Below are 6,193 nucleotides of genomic sequence, written 5' to 3'. Positions count from 1 at the left end.
GGCCTACTACAGTACAAACCAAATACGGGCTCGGGATTCGCTCAATTAATAAGCCTGCATTTACACGTCTTTGGTATTTCCCTCTCTACATACTGTGGAAAACGTAATTGCAGAATCAGGCCATGTCCTATTCTCTACTAATTCTGTATTGATAATAATTAGCTACCAACAATAGTCACTATGCATGTGTATACTACTGCTACTGCTACTACTACTGCTACTGCTGCTACTGCTACTATACTACTACTACTACTACTACTACTACTACTGCTACTGCTACTGCTGCTACTGCTGCTGCTGCTGCTGCTGCTACTGCTACTGCTACTACTGCTAATAATAATAATAATAATAATAATAATAATAATAATAATAATAATAATACATTATAATTAGAAAAATAAGTTCCAGAAGAAGGCTTGCACAGTCTTATTTTGATGTTAGATTTAGATGTTTTTGTTTCTGATTTTATAGATAGATTTGCTGGGTAGTTGAAAGAAAGTGAGATAGTAGGATGGACCAATGGATAAAAGATGATGGTAGCTATAGGCAGATAGATGAGGGGTTAGATAGATAGATAGATAGATAGATAGATAGATAGATAGATTGGTAGATAGATAGATAGATAGATAGATAGATAGATAGATAGATAGGATAGGATGAGTCTGGGTTAAAATAGGGAGATGAAAGAGGGGAGGGATAGATCAATACACTGAAGAGTTTCATATGTATGAGTTATACTGAGAAAATGGTCATCACTAGTGACTGGCAAAAGGAAGAAAGGATGATGGCTGAGTAGTTAAAAGAAAGCAACATAGCAGGATGGACAGATGGATAAAGATAAAAGATGGTCAGAGGGTAGGATAGCCAGATAGATGAAAGCAGGTTATACAGTAGGATAGATAGAAGGATGAAGAAAGGATGAAGAAAGGATGACGGCTAGGTAGTTTAAATAAAGGAGGGTTGGAGGGACTGATAATTAAAAGATGGTTAGAGGGTAGGATAGCCAGGTACATTAGAGAAGCCAGATAGATAGATAGATAGATAGATAGATAGATAGATAGATAGATAGATAGATAGATAGATGGATGCAAGGAAGCTGAAGCTATGGTACATTTTTATAGAAAATAAAGATTCCTAATTCCACAAAGGAAAGGTAGAGAGAGAATTAAGACCAGGATGGCCAGTGATTGAGTTGTGAGGGGAGAGTAGTGGAGATGTTTTTAAGGTTACAGGAGGGAGCAAAGGTTGGAGAAAACAGATGACCAGGGCATGGGAAAGCAGGATATGGTAAACAGAAAAGAGAAGCAGATTTAAATTTAACCAGTTGTGAACATTCCAAATGGACAGGACAAACAAGCTGAGAGCAAAACAGGATAAGGGAGAGAGGAAAACCCTAATAAACAATGCACTGGTAGGTGAAGATAAGGCCAACCGTGCCAGGCCCTAGAATAACAGTGATACATCTAATGAGCTCATCACCAATATGAAGTAAGACGAGAACTGTCTTTACAAATAGGAGGGGAAACCAGGCCTTGACGAGATGTAGGAATTGAATGTTATTGGTGGATGCAGCTGGGAAGTATGAATGATTTGCATAGGAGGGAGGTAACCTATTTGAAACCATAAAGCGGTTGACTGAAAGAACAACGTGGTCGCCTTTGCAAATGTGAACGACTTTTATTACTTGTGAATAAAAGTATCTGGATAAACCATCAGCTCTAGTCTCTGGCATTTTATTTCAAAGTATTTTTTGACTTGAAATTCCACCACAAAGCAAGCCCACAAATTATTATAAGTATGAGAACGAACAATAATTGGACTTGCTGAAGCAAGCCACTAACTAATAGTTGGACTTGCTGAAGCAAGCCCATTAATAAGTTTGACGGATAACTATTGTTGGCTTGCTAGTTGCTTAGCTAGCGGTATTTCTAGATTAGATGAAAGGGACGCATCCTATCTAGTTAGTCTATTTGTAAAAGAGCTAGCTAGCTCGAGAGATAAGGAACTTGCTAGCCAGCAAGACAGCTAGCTAGGACATTTTTCACTAGTGATGTTAGCTATCTTCTAAATGGCATATAAAAAAGTAGTTGTAGGACTATAGGCAACATGAGGTTTAGAATTTACAAGTGTTATTGAACATCACACCGACAGCACGCTCCTGTTGATTCTTCTTCTACAACATCAGAAGGATACATCCATTCCTCACGAGAGAAGCAGTACAACCAGCCTTGACTACTGCAACGCACTCTTGGCCGGCTCCCCGCCTCCACTATCAGGCCTCTGCAACTCATCCAGAATGCTGCTGCCCGTCTTGTGTTCAATCTCCCCAAATTCTCCCATGTCACCCCCCCACCGTCGCACCCTTCACTGGCTCCCGGTAGCATCTCGCATCAGATTCAAGACTCTGGTGCTCGCCTACCGGGCGAAAAAGGGAACAGCCCCTCCATACTTGCAAGCAATGGTCAGCCCCCAAACCCCTGCCCGATCACTCCGCTCTTCCACCTCGGCTGGCCGCCTGGCCCGCCGCCTCTACGTGGATGCAGCAGTCGCGCTACTCGGTCACCACCTTTCACTGTCCTGACGCCCAGTTGGTGGAACGAGCTTCCCACTGCTGTCATGACTGCAGAGTCACTACCTATTCTATCATAAAAATAAAAATAATAACTAGAAGGTCCAGAAGAAACTTTGTGGGCTAGCAAAGTCTTATTATGGTAGTTTAAAGATGTGTGGACTATAGATAGATAGATAGACAGATAGATACATATAAAATTGAAAGAAAGTGAGAGTTTTATTTTAGTAGCAGATAAGAGTTAAAGATGGTTTGTTTGGTGTGTTGGATGGATGGATGAATGGTTGGTTGGTTTGTTGGTTGGCTGGATGGATGAATTGACATATGATAGATAGTTAGATAGATTCTGTCCACACTGTAGTTCAGGTGAAGTGGCGTCATGCTATGAGAAAGCCATAGATAGAAGGTTAGATAGATAGATAGATAGATAGATAGATAGATAGATACATACATACATACATACATACATAGGATGAGTCTGAGGTAGTTCGGTGGTGTGGATAGAGAGTTGGTTGGTTGAGTGGTTGAGAGTGGTAGAGTTGGTTGGTTAAGTGTTTGAAAGTGGTTTCAGAGGGGTAGAACTGGTAGCAAAGAGAGTGCATTGTTGTTTTTATTTAGTCCTGAAAGGTCCATGGCAGTTGCAGTAACAAAGGAGCTCACAGAATGTTGGCCTAAATTTACATTACACAATGTTAACAGGATGAGAAGTTTTGGAGAAACAAAAGGCTTAATAGTTTAAAAAGTTTAATAGGTATCAAGAAGCTGTTATCAGAGTTGATAATTTTGTGTTCTTGGATCATTTTACAGTTGAAATGGTGTGAATAGCTTGAGCTCAGAGAGGCAGTGGTTCAAAAATGTCATCATGTCGAAGAACAATAGTTGGACTTGCTGAAGCAAGCCCACCTAATATGTATGAGCAATAACAGTAGTTGGACTTGCTCAAGCAAGCCCACTAATAAGAGTAAGTATATTGATAACAATAGTTGGACTTGCTGAAGCAAGCTCTCTCTCTCTCTCTCCCTCTCTTACCTTAACAATCCTCTAACCTTCTCTCATCTCTATCGGTCTATCTATCTATCTATCTATCTATCTATCTATCTATCTATCTATCTATCTATCTATCCATCTATCCATCTATCTATCTATCTATCTATCTATCTATCTATCTATCTATCTATATTTAACCTTCTCTCATCTATCTGGCTATCCTACCCTCTAACCATCTTTTATCCATCTGTCCATCATACTATCTCACTTACTTTCACGCAGTTCCTCCATCTTTAAACTTTTCTCACTACCAAAATAAGACTGCAAACCCACAACATTTCTTCTGGAACCTCTTTTTCTAGTTATTACTCTTTCATTACTGTTAGTATTGCACACATTGTTGCAAAATGGGAAACAAGGGAAATTGTCATATGGCTAGTTTTCATCACCCCTAGTACACAAGTAGTAATGCAATACAGCACAATTGCTGATGAAGCACTAGAATCTATTCTTATTTCTATGATAAGGGGGACATATTAAGACGCTAAAGTGTGTACTGAGACTAGATGTCTTCACATAGTGTAGTAATGAGTCCCCCTTATAGAAATGCTGCATCTGAGAGAATAATGATTTCTGATCAGTCATGAGAGTTTTTCAAGATGTAGTTGTTGTTGTTTTTATTGTTGTTGTATTTTTGCATTGAATACATTTTAGCATAACAAGGATTTGTGTGTTTGGCATTCTAGGAGGAAAGAGGCTCACAGTGTCCCCAGAGTCGTTCAGAGAGGAGTGGAAGGAAAACAACTCAATGACAATTGATAAAATGATAAAAATGGCTCCCAGTTTAATAAATTGCAGGTAAACACTGCAGGTGCTTTGCTCTATTCTTGGATGTATTGACTGGTAGATGGACCCCATCTGCATCCATTGAAATTCATAATGTTAATTTGAATTCAAATTCAAGTTTGAATGTTAATTCGGATTATAACCCACAACAGTACTGTAGGTCTACTTACAGTCTCAGGAAGGGGACATCGCTGTGCAATGCTAACATAGCCATCTGCTTCATTTGACTTCCGCCTTCTCTTGCAGCAGCCTCTGTTGTTGACTCTGTAGATGCAAGTCACAGTTCATCCCTGTCAGGACGAATGTGAGATTCAAACCACCGTCAATAACACTGAACTGAGAAGCTAAAAAAAGCACACATATCTGTTACATATCTGCTACATATATTTTTCTGCAGTGCATGTTTTCCATTGATTTTAATGGGAAAAACACTATCACACACTATCAAAATGCAGATTTGATTGAATAGTAGTCACATATGGTACAAGGGCAACCTTCGCTGGACAACTCAGATTGTTTTAAAATTGTTGCTCACTTCATCTCTGAGAATCTGAATAACACAAGCAAATGTCTCCTCCATTAGCTAAATCAATGAAGAAAATTAGATTACTTGCAGCCAGTGTAGGCCTATAATTGAGTCTATGTCATGTCCCAAAGGTATCAAGTACCTGTTTCAGAGCAGATGTTCATTTTGAGACTGATCTTGAGCTACTGTGTCATTAGTTACATTTCACTTACATTTTATAGAATACATTTCACTGTCAACCATTAATTTGTCCCCTAGAAATAGATACCAGCACCATAGGCAGGGAATACAACAATGTAAGGCAGTAATAGGGTCCCGTGCCTAAACTTGTTTGACCTACAGTATGTGTTTTTTGTTTCTCAAATCATGATATATGATCATTATGATCTGAGAAACAAAGGCAAAGTATGATACTTCAGGCTGATACTAAGTATAAATAGCAGTAGTTTCATGAACTTTAATCTCGCATGGCAGAAAGTCTGTACATGTGAGAATATACAAACCTTTAGTTTGGCTTAGTCAGCTCATTGAAAACGATAACCCAACGACCACATTACAGACACACCTATTTTTGCACTATGGTGACATCTAGTGGTAGAAGAATGGAGGTGTCCCCATTTGAATCACCAATGTTTACACTTTACTTGGGCTACCTGTGATGAGTAGAGCCTGGATAATTTCTTGACTTTTTTTTTTTTTTTTAAGTGGTACTGTAGTTCCATTCCCCTCCATAGAGGTCAGTAGAGTACCTTCTCCAGCCATGGCAATCATCATAACATGAGTAAGTTAATTGTCTATTGTTTGCTGACATTGTTGAGGTGCCTACAGTGGAGCCTTGAATATAAGGGTTGAATTACAGATGATGTCACTTGTCAGGTGGTCAAGAAATTTGCCTGGCTCTACACTTATGTAATTTCCTGTCATAATGAAACACATGTCATTATAACAACTATTGACTGATGACACATCATATGGCCCGATCATGTTGCATACAGTGGTAAGCATCAGTTGATATGATGCAATATGAAATAACTGTTAATCCATATGAATTTAGCTATGTGTGCAAAAATGTGTGATACAACAACTGTAATAATAGATCCTGTTGTGACTGTTGGATGATGTCACATGTCTAATGATATAATGCAATTAGAAAATGGCTCCTTACTTTAATCATATGCCTCATGTAATCATGCCTATGTAATCATGCCTCATGTAATCATGCCTCATGTAATCATGCCTATGTAATACTGTCATTAGACTCACAT

Source organism: Argentina silus (genome assembly GCF_951799395.1).
Source record: "Argentina silus genome assembly, chromosome: 2".
Classification (NCBI taxonomy): domain Eukaryota; kingdom Metazoa; phylum Chordata; class Actinopteri; order Argentiniformes; family Argentinidae; genus Argentina; species Argentina silus.
The sequence above is the reverse complement of the archived record's forward strand: the minus strand, read 5'-3'. Positions refer to the sequence as shown.